At 43.0% G+C, this 15,028-nt stretch overlaps 1 long non-coding RNA gene across 1 annotated transcript; it reads left to right on the top strand.

Moving 5' to 3' along the window:
* Positions 1-9,452: 9,452 nt before the first annotated feature.
* LOC125522533 lies at positions 9,453-13,934 on the top strand. The gene is made up of 5 exons (XR_007289826.1): positions 9,453-9,931; positions 10,360-10,471; positions 11,363-11,459; positions 12,991-13,093; positions 13,175-13,934. It is a non-coding gene; the product is annotated as an uncharacterized LOC125522533 (long non-coding RNA).
* Positions 13,935-15,028: the final 1,094 nt, after the last annotated feature.

Raw genomic sequence — 15,028 nt, 5'->3', positions numbered from 1 at the left:
CAAAGACGGTGGGTACAAGTGTCTCGGGAGAACATCGTAGAGTAACCTCGGAATCTTCTGGTGCGGCAGACGATCATCTGTAATAAGGGGCTCTCTGGAAGGAAGTAATTACGAGAACCTAAAGTTAGAGTTAGCAAAATCTTTTAACCCGAATAGAAGAGAGATCAGAGTCCCAGAGTAAGGGTCGAGGAGTAAAAGATCCTAATACCACCCAAACGGTGACGTGGGCTCGTAAGGCACACAGCCATGTTAGTAAAAAATTTTGTAATGTCTAGACTCGACTTTGGCCAAGGAGTTGGAAAGGGGGATTCCTACAGGCAGTCGGCTCTCATACCAACTTATGACACCCCCGATTCAATCGTACACTAATCATACACGCAAACGTGTATGATCAAGATCAGGGACTCACGGGAAGATATCACAACACAACTCTACAATTAAAATAAGTCATACAAGCATCATATTACAAGCCAGGGGCCTCAAGGGCTCGAATACAAGAGCTCGATTATAGACGAGTCAGCGGAAGCAACAATATCTGAGTACATACATAAGTTAAACAAGTTTGCCTTAAGAAGGCTAGCACAAACTGGGATACAGATCGAAAGAGGCGCAGGCCTCCTGCCTGGGATCCTCCTAAACTACTCCTGGTCGTCGTCTGCGGGCTGCACGTAGTAGTAGGCACCTCCCGAGTAGTAGTAGTCGTCATCGACAGTAGCGTCTGGCTCCTGGACTCCATCGTCTAGTCGCAGCAAACGAGTATAGGAAAAGGGAAAAGGGGGAGAAAAGCAACCGTGAGTACTCATCCAAAGTACTCGCAAGAAAGGAGCTACACTACATATGTATGCATTGGTATCAAATGGAAAAGGGGTATCGTATGTGGACTGAACTGCAGAATGCCGAAATAAGAGGGGGATAGCTCGTCCTGTCGAAGACTACGCTTTTGGTAACCTCCATCTTGCAGCAGGAGAAGAGAGTAGATGGTAAGTTCACCAAGTATCATCGCATAGCATAATCCTAACCGATGATCCTCCCCTTGTCACCCTGTGAGAGAGCGATCACCGGTTGTATCTGGCACTTGGAAGGGTGTGTTTTATTAAGTATCCGGTTCTAGTTGTCATAAGGTCAAGGTACAACTCCGGGTCGTCCTTTTACCGAGGGACACGGCTATTCGAATAGATCAACTTCCCTGCAGGGGTGCACCACATTTCCCAACACGCTCGATCCCCTTTGTCCGGACAAACTTTTCTGGGTCATGCCCGGCCTCGGAAGATCAACACGTCGCAGCCCTACCTAGGCACAACAGAGAGGTCAGCATGCCGTTCTAAATCCTATGGCGCAGGGGTCTGGGCCCATCGCCCATTGCACACTTGCACGTTGCGTACGCGGCCGGTGAGCAGACCTAGCAACCTCCATTACAAAGGAAGTTGCGTTACACGGTCCAACCCAGCGCGCGCCGCTCAGTCGCTGACGTCACGAAGGCTTTGGCTGATACCACGACGACGAGTGCCCATAACTGTCCCCGCGTAGATGGTTAGTGCGTATAGGCCAGTAGCCAGACTCAGATCAAATACCAAGATCTCATTAAGCGTGTTAAGTATCCGCAAACACCGACTAGGGCCAGGCCCGCCTCTCTCCTAGGTTGTCTCAACCTGCCCTGTCGCTCCGCCACAAAGTAACAGTCGGGGGCCGTCGGGAACCCAGGCCCACCTCTACCGGGATGGAGCCACCTTCCCCTTCAGCCTCCATCTCTGAACAGTATCATATCTAATGTAACGGTATAAAGTGTATAACATATGCCCGTGATCACCTCCCGAAGTGATCACGACCCAGTAGTATAGCATGGCAGACGGACAAGGGTGTAGGGCCACTGATGAAACACTAGCATCCTATACTAAGCATTTAGGATTGCAGGTAAGGTATCAACAGCTGTAGCAACAATGATAGGCTATGCATCATAATAGGATTAACGAAAAGCAGTATCGTGCTACACTACTCTAATGCAAGAAATAGAGAGAAGAGTAGGCGATATCTGGTGATCAAAGGGGGGGCTTGCCTGGTTGCTCTGGCAAGAGAGAGGGGTCGTCAACTCCGTAGTCATACTGGGTAGTAGCGGCGTCGGTCTCGATGTCTAGCGAGAGAAGATGGGGAAGAAACAATAAATATTTAAGCAAATAGATGCATAGCGATGCATGACATGACAAGTATCGGTGCTAGCGGTGCCCTAACGCGGTATGAGGTGATACCGGCGAAGGGGGAAAACATCTGGGAAAGTATCCTCGGTGTTTCATGTTTTCGGGCAGAGGAGCCGGAGGGGAAAGTCGTGTGTTCGCTATGCTAGGGATGCGTGGCGGATGTACGGGCTGCGTATCTGGATTCGTCTCGTCGTTCCGAGCAACTTTCATGTAGAAAGTTTACCCATCCGAGCTACGGTTTATTTTATATTAATTATTAAAGATTTAAATCATTTTTAGGACTAACAGAATTAATTAATTTAGGAAATACAATTATGATGCCAGCATGATGTCAGCGGTCAACTCTGACCGTTGACCGGTTAACCTGACAGGTGGGTCCCACCTGTCAAGGACTGTTTAGCTAACTGTAATTTAATTAGGTTAATTAGTGATTAGGTTAATCAAATTATATTTAATTAAGTTAATTAATTAATTATTAACTTTTTAATTCCTTTTTTAACGTTCTGGGGCTGGGCCCCATGTGTCATTGGCACTGGGCCAAAACGGGTTAACGACACGGGTTAACGGGGCAGAGGCCGTTTGGGCGCCTGCCCAGGCCAGCCACGGGGCGGGGCTTGGTGAGCGGCGCCGGCGAGCCAGGGCCAAGGAGGCGCATGGGTGAGCGGGGAGAACGCTAGGGGCGGTGCGGCGCTGGGAGCGCCGCAGCTGGAGGCGTGGCCGGGTGGGCGAGCACGCACAGCGGGATGTAGGGGGCGACATAGTGGCGTGCGGCTGCGGGTGTGCGCGCGCACGCAGTGGTGCAGCCGGGCGCGAGAGCGGCTGCGGAGCGCGGTGGTCGGGCAGCGCGTGGACGAGGGCGCATGCGGGAACGGCGGGCGCGGGGCAGCGCAAGGACGACGCCGGAGCGGGGCGAGGCCAGCGCGCAGCAGCAGCAAGAGCTGGCCACGGTGGGCGACCACGGTAGTGGCCAGGGCGCGTGCGCGCAGCGGCGAGGCGAGCGGCGGCAACGCGGGTCGGCGGCGTGCAACGGGGAGGGAGGAGAAGAGGAGGTCGTGGCCTCACCAGCGGTGTAGGGGACTGGCAGCGGGGCTCGGGGAGGAGTCGGGGATGCGGGATTCAGCGACGTTGCCGAGGTGGAGTAGCTCCGGATGGCGTGGTGAAGGGAGAGGAAGAAGACCGGGAGGGGCGGCGCCGGCGCCGGCTGGTAGCGGCCCTAGCGGAGCGACGGCTTCCATCAGGCGCGGGCATGGGGGAGGAGGGATCGAACAGGAGCGCCCCTCCTCTGTGCGTTGGCATGTGTGTGTGCATCGTGGGTGGCGGCGCGAGGAGGGAACGGGGGAGAGTGGAGATCGTGCGGGAGAGAGTGCGTGAGGCCTAGGGTTTGCGGGGGAGAGGGGTGGACCGGGGGGATAAGGGGAGGCGTGGTGGGCCGGCCTGGTTGGCCCGATGCCCAGCTGGGTCGCGACCCAGTGGGGGGGTGCTTACTGTTTTTCTTTTCTTTTGCTTTATTTCTTTGTTTAGCCTTTTCCCTTTTCTTATTTTTCTTTTCTGTTTTCTTTCTAGTTTCTTTTATTTTTAGTTTTAGTAAAATACCAAAATGGCACCTAATTTGATGTTACCATCTATGCCATTACCACACTAACTTGCTACCCAAACTAAACTAGTTTTGTAATTATTTAATATTTAAAAGCATTTCAATAATAGTTTTTGCTACTGTTTTATTCATCTTATAGTATTTATATATTTGATAAAGATGTGGTTTCTCCACCATAATTACCTATGCAATATTTGATTCCCTCCGAACATTTCAGTTTTGATATTTGAAAACTTTTATTGTTTGCTTGATTTTGAATTTGAATTTGAATTGTTTTCGAACTAAAGCGAGATTAGCAACAGTAATCGAAGTGGCGTGGCATCATTAGCAGAGGGTTGCTGTAGCTTAATTATCCGAGCGTCACAAGTTTATAGGTTCCTCGTGGTATTGGTGTTTGTTCATCTGAAGACTTAACTTGAATACACCCGTAGTTTACCTTCATGTCTCATGCGTACTCCTCCTTCGGCATGGGATGTAAAGCTCGCTGGTATTTATATGATTTGGCACAGATGCTATCATTTATTGTCTATCTAATGTGTTTGGTTTGAAATAGCTGCAAGAATAGTAACTGAAGTTCAGTTTCCAAACATGCATGTGTAATTACTATCAAACAATTTTCTATAAGGCTAAGAGCTTAGATATTATTTCTTTAAACTTATATCTTCACTTTCCAGACGTAAGAATTAACACTTATGGTTAGAATTATACTACACGATTGTTCTGGTGTTTATAACAGTCCTAGCCTAAAAAAATTGCCCTTGGTGAGAGGAGCAGGTCTAGCCGATTGTGATCATGCTTGGTTTAATTAGTCTATGCGTGCTGGGAGCCTATTAATAATATGTACTAAAATGCTGATTTAGGCAATATGCCATGATCCTGATTTCCCAGTGGTCCAATATGCTGATGACACACTGCTTTTCTTAAATGCTGATTTAGATCAATTGGGGGCTCTAAAATCAGTTTTGCATTCCTTCACACAGGCAACTGGACTTCAGATCAATTTCCATAAATCCTCCATGTATCCCATTAATGTAAGTGATCAGGATGCTTCTGATCTTGCTGCCTATTTTGGTTGCAAATTAGGCAATATGCCTTTTACTTATCTGGGTCTGCCAGTGGGGACCACCAGGCCCAAAATTGTGGACCTTCTTCCCCTTGTGGATTGTATGGAGAGAAGATTGACAGCAAGTTCTTGGTTCTTGCCCCAAGGGAGCAGATTGCAATTAGTCAATTCTGTCATTTCTTCATTGCCTATCTTTTTCCTTTGTAGTTTGTCAATTCCTCAGGGTATTTTGAAACAATTGGAAAGAATCCAAAGGCAGTGTTTATGAAGGAAATATGGTCAGGAAAGGGGACATTCACTGGCGGCTTGGCCACTTGTTTGCAGGCCTAAGTCGAAGGGGGGGCTTGGAATCTTAAACCTTGGTCTGTAGAATGATGCTCTCTTACTGAAACACCTCAGTAAATTTTATAACAAGATGGATGTGCCCTGGGTAAAGTTAGTTTGGGATTCTTACTATTTTGAAAGGATTCCACATGATACTGTTCTTTGTGGCTCCTTTTGGTGGAGAGATGTCTGCAAGTTGATGGATAATTTCAGGGCAGTTACTTCGGTTGATGTTCATAGTGGAGATACGGTGCAGTTCTGGTATGACTATTGGCAAATTGGGAACAGTTCTGTCCCTCTGCAAGATCGATTTCCTTGGCTATATTCTTTTTGTCTCCACAAAAATCTCTCAGTCAAGGAAGTCTTTGAGGCTAGTACTTTCCAAGACCTTTTCTACTTGCCTCTTACTGAACAAGCTTTCCAGGAACTACAGCAGCTCTCCTCTTTAATGGGGTCTTTCCATTTGGACAGTCACTCCCATGACCAATGGGGATGGAGGCATGGCAAGAAATCAGAATATACTGCAAAAAGGTTTTATGATTTTGTCTATCAGCCAATGGTATCAAACCCCATTCTGGGGTGGATATGGAAAAGTTGCTGTGCTATGTCGATCAAGATGTTTGCTTGGCTTGTTATAATGGACAGGGTTAACACCAAGGACATGATTCAGAGGAGGCATTGGAGGATTAATGAAGGACCAGAATGTGTTCTTTGCCTGACTGGAACACTGGAGGACAGAAATCACCTCTTTTTCCAGTGCAATTTTAGTGTTCGCGTCTGGAACTACCTACAAATTGAATGGAAGAATTGCGATGATATGGTGGAAATTGCTCATCATGCTAGGAAGGATTTCAACAAACCTTTCTTTGGGGAGGTGGTTTTCACGGCCTGGTGGAATATTTGGAAGATCAGGAATGATAGAGCTTTCAGGAACATTCAACCATCTTTCAGGGCATGGAGGAATGGCTTCATTCATGATCTTACTCTGCTCTCTCATCGAATCAAACGGAAATTTAGAGACGCCCTTCTTAAGTGGATTGATTTTCTTCCTCCTTGAGGAGAGTTCCTTCTTTGTTTCTTTGTTTCTGTGTAATTAATAGGTATAGTGCACCCCTTCCCTGTATAGCCTTCTTTAGAGCCTTCCCTCTTTTCTTTTATTATTCTTTTATTTTTTCCTCACCTTGAGGAAATCCTATATGCCTTTGCTTTATTAATAAAATGATGTGGGGTGCAAGCCCTGCAGTCTTCATGGTGAAAAAAATATGTACTAAAATGGGATGTACTTTTTCCTACTCATGAACCATGCCATTTTGCAGACCTTTGGTTATTCTAATCATGGTCGACAATCCAAGCTAATACCTGTTCTGGAGCATTAACGCCGAAAGGCTTGCGGTTTAGCATGAAATTTCTTTGTTTTTTATCCTTATTCACTTCTAACAGGCAACCAAGTTGTATTATATTGTATTGTTATGAGAAAAATCTTATCAAACTATATGTTTCTTCATTTCATGTTAGGGATGTAGTCTAATTAAGAAAATATGGAGATACTCTACAATATACTTAAATTTGACGACTTTTCATCATACCATCAATCAAAGGTTTAAAAATATATTTATTTGTGTTCACTTCATGGTTTCATGATTTCTCACCTCATATATCCTTCTTGCAATACTATGAATTCTCGCAGCAACGCGCGGGGTATTATCTAGTATAGAAGAATGGTGCTTTAATTATAAAACATGCTACAACAAAGATGGAATAGGTACTGAAGAATAGAAAGGCATGACATATTGACATGTATTCCCTCCATCCAGAAATAAATAGATGGGTCTAGGCGTATTTCAGTTCTAGATACATCTAGTTTTATCCATTTTTGCGACATGTAATCCGGACGGAGGGAGTATGATATAAGAGCCAGGAAGACGACAGGAGAACAATGTAAAAAAACACTACTCGAATGTAAAACTATATGCTAGCGGAATACATTATAGAAAAACACTAAGGCAGCATATGCATGTATGATTGGGAAACTAAGATGGCATTGTAAGAGACCACTAGATCAGCACTTCAATGTAAAAAAACATGGTATGGTAGACAGATGAAGTACATACTGATGAATAACAATGCATAAGATATTGAGAAACATGATGTCCAAACTAAGCAGATGGCATTGTGATAGAGTAGAATGACATTACTTGAATTTGAAAACATGTTATCATTAATGGAATAGGTATTGAAAAATAGGAAAGCATGCCATATTTACATGCATGATCAGCAGGCGAAGCACAAGGCAAGGCATTGCAATAGAGTAGATGCACTCTAGGACATTATATGCATGATGTGCCCATATCAAGGCCAAGTTAGAGCAAGGACCTTATGGGGTGAATAGGATTCATCATCTTTCTGCAAGTCTTGTGAAGAACTGCCTTTACATGTTCTATCATATTGGGTATCATTGACGTCAAGTTTGTTGGCCGCTACATTGCTCTGTGAGGTTCTTGTGGATAAATCAGTGTGTGCAATTATATCTGACATGCATGGAAGACAACTAGTAGTTAGATTTATATAATGAATGCCTGTAGGAGACGACATAAATACTAGGACTGGGGTTAACTAGCAGCAATAGGTCTCAAAAACTAAAGGGAGAACATAAATGAAAGCTACAGAATATGTATCATTTGTACTCGAGATTAACTAGATGGCACACAAAAGTATTAAGGAACAACATAGGTTATACTAGAAGTGGTATAATACTATAATCGCCAGCCTGTGGGGTAGCATTGGCTAATGGATGATAACTATGGAACAGTGTTACTTGAAGAACAAGTCTCTTAGCTGAACTATGGAACAATGTTAACTCCTGAACAAGACTCGTAAGAGATCAGCATGAATATACAGTGAAATGAGATAATCTATTTTCAATGCTTAGATGAATAACAAAGCCATAAATGTTGCACACAAGTAAGATGAGGGTACAACCTATCTGGCCGCCATTCATAGGAGTGAGCATCATGTGCTGACTTGTAGATGGCCCTGCAGTTGTTGTGGCTGTCCATGTCGGGCACGTGCATTCGATGCAGGGAACTGTTGAGTGGGGACTATAGCTCCCTTCTGGTGCATGCTTCCCTTGTTGGAGTAGCTGCGATGAGTTGGAAGACGGTGTGGCTGAAGATGCAGAAAAGGCATAATGTTAAGAACGACACATCCCTCTTATATGAACAAACTAGAAGGGTCACCGGCACATTTGCGCGGCTATATTATTATGTGTTATATTTCCTTTCTAAATATATCCGATTACACGGTTAACTATCTTACAATGTAATTCAAATACACAACATATTGACACTCGATTGTATGCAGGTCGAGATATTTTGATAAATATCATTGGGTTGATGGTGAGTAGCAACAACAAAAATAAAGAAAATTTTATTATTTGGGTTATCATCTTGGTGTTTAAAATGATGGTCTTTCATGTTAGATCTTTATCTTTCATACTTACACGTCGCGTCCTTCGTTGTCCTGGTTGGTATATTGTTCTTATGTTTTTTACGAACATTGTCCTTGTGTTTATTGTCCGGTATATTGTGATTACTTCAAATTCGTACACACATGTTGTTTTAATATGAATTATATTCTTGAGCACAACCAAAATGTCTTACTACGTATCTAAATGGTTTGTTGCTTGCAATTTCTTTTTTGCTAAAACATTCACCCACATCACAATCATTAGAGTTCATTATTTTTGGTCGTAATGGTTCTATTTCACTTTATCATCTATGGCAATGTAATTATTGACGATAAAGTAAGCCGGACCAAGGGGACTTAAAAATTGCATCACATGACGTCCAAATATCTTGCCTATCGTCTAGGTTTAATTAGCATGCACTCAAAATTAGGTTCACATTTTATCGTACCATGACGACAGCCCCTACTATTTTGCTTCTAAAATAAAATGTAACTATGGATTAATGTTTGTTATGATTTTTCAAAAACAAATCATATTTCATGAACACTTGCCATCACCATTGTGTACCCAAATGCGCAACCAAATTATATAAATATGTTTATATTGGAAAAATCATTTATATCTTATTCCTGGCTACATTATATGCTCTATTAGTCTGATATCAAATTGTCCACTAATATAACAGACCCATGACCTATTTTTGTAAGTATTTTCTTTTACAAAATATTATACTCCAGAGTATTTGTTTTTGGTCACTCCCCACAAGTCACAATGGGTTAATTAGTCAACTTCATTTGGAAACGGAGGCTAATTGGTCAACTTGCTTCCCGTCTCTACATCTTCTGTTCTAAAAGGGAAAATAGATCCCCTTTCCCTTTCTGTGCTCTTTCATGGTAGTCTTGGAAGTTTGGCTGTATACCAAATCGGTGGCATGCCCAGCACCGAAGCTTTGGAGGAGATGCTAGGCCGGCTCTGAGCGAGGAGGGGACGGGCGTTCAAGCCGCCCATCTTGCGCCGCCCACCAGCGAGGTCGCATCTTGCCGGTTTGGATCTGGTGAGGCAGACCGGCCACCAGGAAGGCCACGGGAGAATATGAGCGATAACTACTTGTTAGCTTCCTCAGTGCTCTGCTCTCCTACTCGTGGCACCAGGAGTGAGAGATGTGTCGTCGGGCTGGACGACCATTTTCTCTATCGTCGTCTGAGCGGAGCAGAATGTGCGGCTATGAATATCTTACTACTCTCCCAATACTCTCTGCATTCTCCTCTTGGCTGGCAGTATATATGTACTTTGTAAGTTGCTTTTACATATTTGACACCTAAATTAATAAAGAGATATGGATGATATACTCATTTGTTCTACTAAGTTATAATTTAGGAGATAACCTCATACATTTTGTTTTCTTGTAAGGATTAGTTATACAATAAAGATTATAGTTACTTGACTTGCTATGGATGTCCCTTGAGTTTTTCTAGGAAATTGTTCTGTTGGCATTCTACCTAGATTTTGATTATTGTCTCTTCAACACTTCCATAATTATTATATGAAACTTCATATAGCAAAAACATACTCATTATATCCATCTACTACGTATAATGCCAATATTGTAAGTCTTGTTTGTGATTATTACCATATAATCATATATACACATGAAAGCAGTTTTAGAAAGTAGTAATATGCATTTGTGATTAGTCTATTTGCTTCTACTGAGAGTCTGCAGGTGGAGGCGAGCTATGGGCTTCCTCATTGTTGGTGTTGTCGGCTTCCAGCTATATAAGGTGCTACGGATTTGAATCATTCCTACTTCCTCCATAGCGGCTGATTGTCTACAGGTATTTTTATTTCTTGTTACCATATATTAGCAAGTTATATTACTTATATGTCTATTAAGTCCAAGCAAGACGGCTTACATGTACTAACTGAAATATGGGTTCATGCAATGGATTTTTCACATGTGCTGGCTATAATGTTGGAGCTAGCTTTCCTCATGGTTCTGTTGACCTGAAAAAACCGTGGGAGAGGTGAACTGTTACCAGGAACATAAAACTTATGAAAGTGCATGTCCCAATGTATTTAAATAATTACAATGTGGCATGCGTCTAATAGTGCTTATGTTACTGCTGTTATCACAGCTTTGGCCCAGTTTTCTGCTGATTAACTTGGCAATTCTCTTCTGCTTGATTAATTGATTGAGGCCTTTGGCCTCTGATTTCGAAAATAGATAAATAAATAAATAAATATACCACTGTTATCTAATAAGTCTTCCTTATATTAATGGATGCCAAAGATTCCTACTCTATATCAGTAAATACAAATAGTATGTCTTACTACTTACTTTCAACATAATTAACATATAATCTTCCGCGCTTCTTCAGATTTCCTATCCAATGAGTTCATCAAGTTCAAGACAAATGTATTAAGATTCTTTTATCACCCTCATTAAAGAAATTGCAGCTTGTAGTAGTTGTACAACCACTAATTTGGAGTTGAATACTATGCCTACCATACAATTATATTTTGTGCAGAAAACTATCACCACATGACATATACCAACATCAAATATATTTTTGTAACATATCTATTGTAGATATTGGCATGGATACAAAATCCTAAATAAGTTACGCAAAAAAATAAAGTTAGCAATCTGAAGAAGTTCAGACACATTACTAAGTCGAATATGGCTCCATAAGGTTATAATTGATATAACTCAATTGTTCCTACAGGTCTTAGAGTCTTGTTGTTCTCGAAAAGTGGTGATATCATATCTTAGAAGAAGTCTGATGCCTTACCTGATTTGCTTAGTTTCCATGCGCCATTCCAGTAAGTTCGGTAAAACATTTGTTCTTCTGGTGTACCTTGCATACTTTTCTATCTATCTCGGTCATTTTTGGCAAAGTTTCTTCTGGTGAGTGTCTCCATATATGGAGTTAGTCAAGTATAACTATTATTTTACATTGGTTAATAAAAATGAGTCATGCTTCATTAGTTCATAAATAATAAAAGATAGTGTTCCATACCTGCCAAGAAGTTTGTGAGTTGCAGATATATCTAGATCTGTATATACTTGCAGAAGTGGTTGACTTTGGGCACTATCCTATTTAACCATGAAAAACTTTTTTAAAAGTAACAGAAGATGTTGTGACTTTATTGGACTTACAGCTAAACTCCACCATTGTTGATGTCACAATAAGGATAGTTTGGCTGTCGACTACATCCTCATTCAAAAGATAAGTAGAATTTCCCCATAGTGTAACTCTGATTTTATCACTCATGGAGAGTTTAAGCTGGAAAAGTTAATGTTAATGCAATGATGGAAGTCAAATTAAAGTCTTTGTTATTATACACTTACTCTGTCAGCGTATATACCTAAATAGTTCATCTCCCATACACCCAATTCTCTCAACATGCAGCCTTCCACATCACCAATATGCCAAATCAGCATTTTTTTATTCTTCTATTTTCTATGCAGACCTATCGTCTTGATTCCACATGCTTCATTTGGGCGAGTAGTCCAAAACGGCATGTGTAAAACTAGTGATTAATTACTCCATAGCTAGAAAGATTAGTTAGTTGAGTCTTATTTGGAACTATATAGTATAGGTAAACCTGAGGATTGCTTATCTTTCCCGGCATGTTCTTGTACAGTTTCCTTGGAAGCAAACTCAAAGTAGTAATCAGGAAAACATTCTGATGAGACTTACCTTTGTATTTCATTGGTCGACTGGTGATACTTTGTTGCTTTCACAACTTTAAAATGGTAAATGCATAAACATAATTCTCTTTTATCTTTGATCAACAATTGTGTATCAACCTCCTCCACATTTATAGTATCATGATCTTTTAGTGGTCATAGTAAAATGCATTGCTTGGCCCTGTCAAACAGTTACAATATATTAGCAATTGTGGTTCAAAACCATAGAACAATCAGCACGTAAATATATACTCCCTCTGTTCCTAAATATAATACCTTCTAGAGATTCTAATATGTTCTACATACGGAGCAAAAGGAGTGAATCTACACTCTAAAATATGTCTATATACATCCGTATGTAGTCTGTATTGAAATATGTAAAAGGATTATACTTAGAAACGGAGGGAGTAAATATATAAACATTTTCATCCATCGAAGCTCATATGCTCATCGATCGGAGGATTGATTGAATATATATTCTCGTCACTTTCACATGAGTGTCATTTGTCCTATCATTGTTAAGGCACTAAGATTCTTACACGCCATGGTGCTTTGGCTGCAAAACCATTTGAAAATTGTTTGTCAATTGATAATATCTCATAGATTTTATCCTCAGTAAGTTAATTCACTAAATAATATTTATGAACCTTGATTATTTAGGAGAGGCAGCAACTCAGAAGGTTTGGCTGGCGTCGTGACATCTGTCATAGTTTTGGCTGATTTGCGTTGCATCGTTTGTTTCATCATGGCGGCAACTCAGAAGGTTTGGCTAGCGTTGAGACATGTTCTGTCACAGTTTTGGCTGATTTGCGTCGCATTGTTTGTTTCATCACGGCATCTGCAGATTTCTATATTGTAGGTGGTCTGCTTGTCGGGCAGATTTTGCTTCCTGGATCTCTCACAAAAAGCAGCCCTATATCTATGGAGCGAACTTCTGGCTGTACTTTGTCCATCATGATGCTCTCCAGCATAGTCCGATCCTACCCTGATTGCATCCATTGCACTTTGGTGTGGTGTTTGCCATGCTCTCGGATGCCGTCCAATCACGCCCTTTTTGCATCCATCACACTTTGTCATCGTGTTTAGCCTCACGTGGAGCATGATATGGATCGTGCCCAATCTCACTTGTGTTGTAGTACATGGAAAAAAAGTTTTGGCTTCTTGGGCGTTGCTGGACGTGGCCAGCTGGGTGTCTTTATTTGTTCCTGTTAGCCGACCCCGAGTGGAGTTCTTTGGTTGAGTCCGTGTGTATAGATTTGGAAATCCAACCACGCGTGGAGTTCTTTGGTTGAGTCCGTGTGTAGATTTGGAACTGTGAACAGTAGATTTCATATAGTATACTCTTCTTTGACAACTACTATATCGGACACCTATACTTTTTGTGTGGCAAGTATTTGTGGTTGTCTCGGACACATTAAAAAGGCTGGCATGTTCAGGATGACAGGCGTGTCAGTGGTGCGTGACAAACAAATTATTAGTACCTACAATAGTTGCATGTAACTTTTAATATCTTTAAATCTCAGCCGTTACCTTAAAAAATTAACGGTGGAGATAATTTAATCTATGTGGATTAATGTGATGGCTTGTTTGTCTTTTGTCTTAATTATATAATAGATAGATACCGTCGCGAGGTAAATTTTGTACGAAGCACCACTTTCCGTAGGTCGGGTAATCCCTAAGAGATCAACAGCAAGGTACAGAGTGGCCACACGTGTGTTGACTGAAAACTAAATTGGGGTCACACGATTTTATTTTACTTTGGTACTGTCCGATCTACGCCGGATGGCTTGATGGCCGTCTTGTGCCTCCCGACTGACATTGTTCGGAATCTTCCCCGAAGAGCCAGCGACCATCGGCAGAGCAGCCTGCCTCCGCCGTCCGTGGCCTCGACCAAAACCCCGCTCCCCGCCCCACCGCACTGCCGAGGTTGCGCCGCCCCCGGGCCAATCCACAAGCCGTCATCCAGATCCGGCGATAGCAGTACCTTCAACCCACGCAACTCTAAGACAGACATTTAAGCGCTGCTTCCGCGGCGAACTTGCGCCCCCGCACCCTTACATTAGACACCAGCCAACCGGCAGCCTAGGAGCTCCGCCGGCTCGAGGGGTGCTGCTTCCCATTGGGAATCGATTGGCCCAGAATAAAAATTCAGACAACTGACGCCTAAATAAAGTGATTTGAGATGAGGGTGCGACCTACCTGGCGGCCCGATGAAGTAGGCAGGTCCAGCTGCCTAGTCGGTGAGGCCGGCGCGGTTGCGGTGGCTATCGGTGGCAGGGAAGTAGAGATGTCGTGATGGTCGACGGCTATGGGGAAGCAGAGCCGGGGCTCTGGATGGGTCCAAAGTTGGAGCCGCTCCGGTGCCGTGAACAACGACGGGGGTGAATCGGCTCCGGTACGGTTCACGTGGCCGTCGTCGAGGCAGCTCCGGCAGCATGGAGTAAGAGGCACACGGCCCAGTGCACAACAGCAAATGGACATCATCTCCGGGATTAGAGAGGAGGGCGGCTGTGAATTTGGTGTAGTGGGGGTGCCATGGAGGAGGGGCTGAGGTTTCGCGGCTCGGTAGAAGGGAGCTTCAGGGGAGAAGGTGATTTGGCGCCCACGAGGTATGAATGGGGAATTGGGAGGGGGAACCATGTCTTATGGACGCATTTGTCTGAAATGTGAGGGGGGGGGAGTTACAGTTCTACCCCTC

Source organism: Triticum urartu, chromosome 1 (genome assembly GCF_003073215.2).
Source record: "Triticum urartu cultivar G1812 chromosome 1, Tu2.1, whole genome shotgun sequence".
Taxonomy (NCBI): Eukaryota; Viridiplantae; Streptophyta; class Magnoliopsida; order Poales; family Poaceae; genus Triticum; species Triticum urartu.
This window is presented reverse-complemented; position numbering and strand designations above follow the sequence as displayed.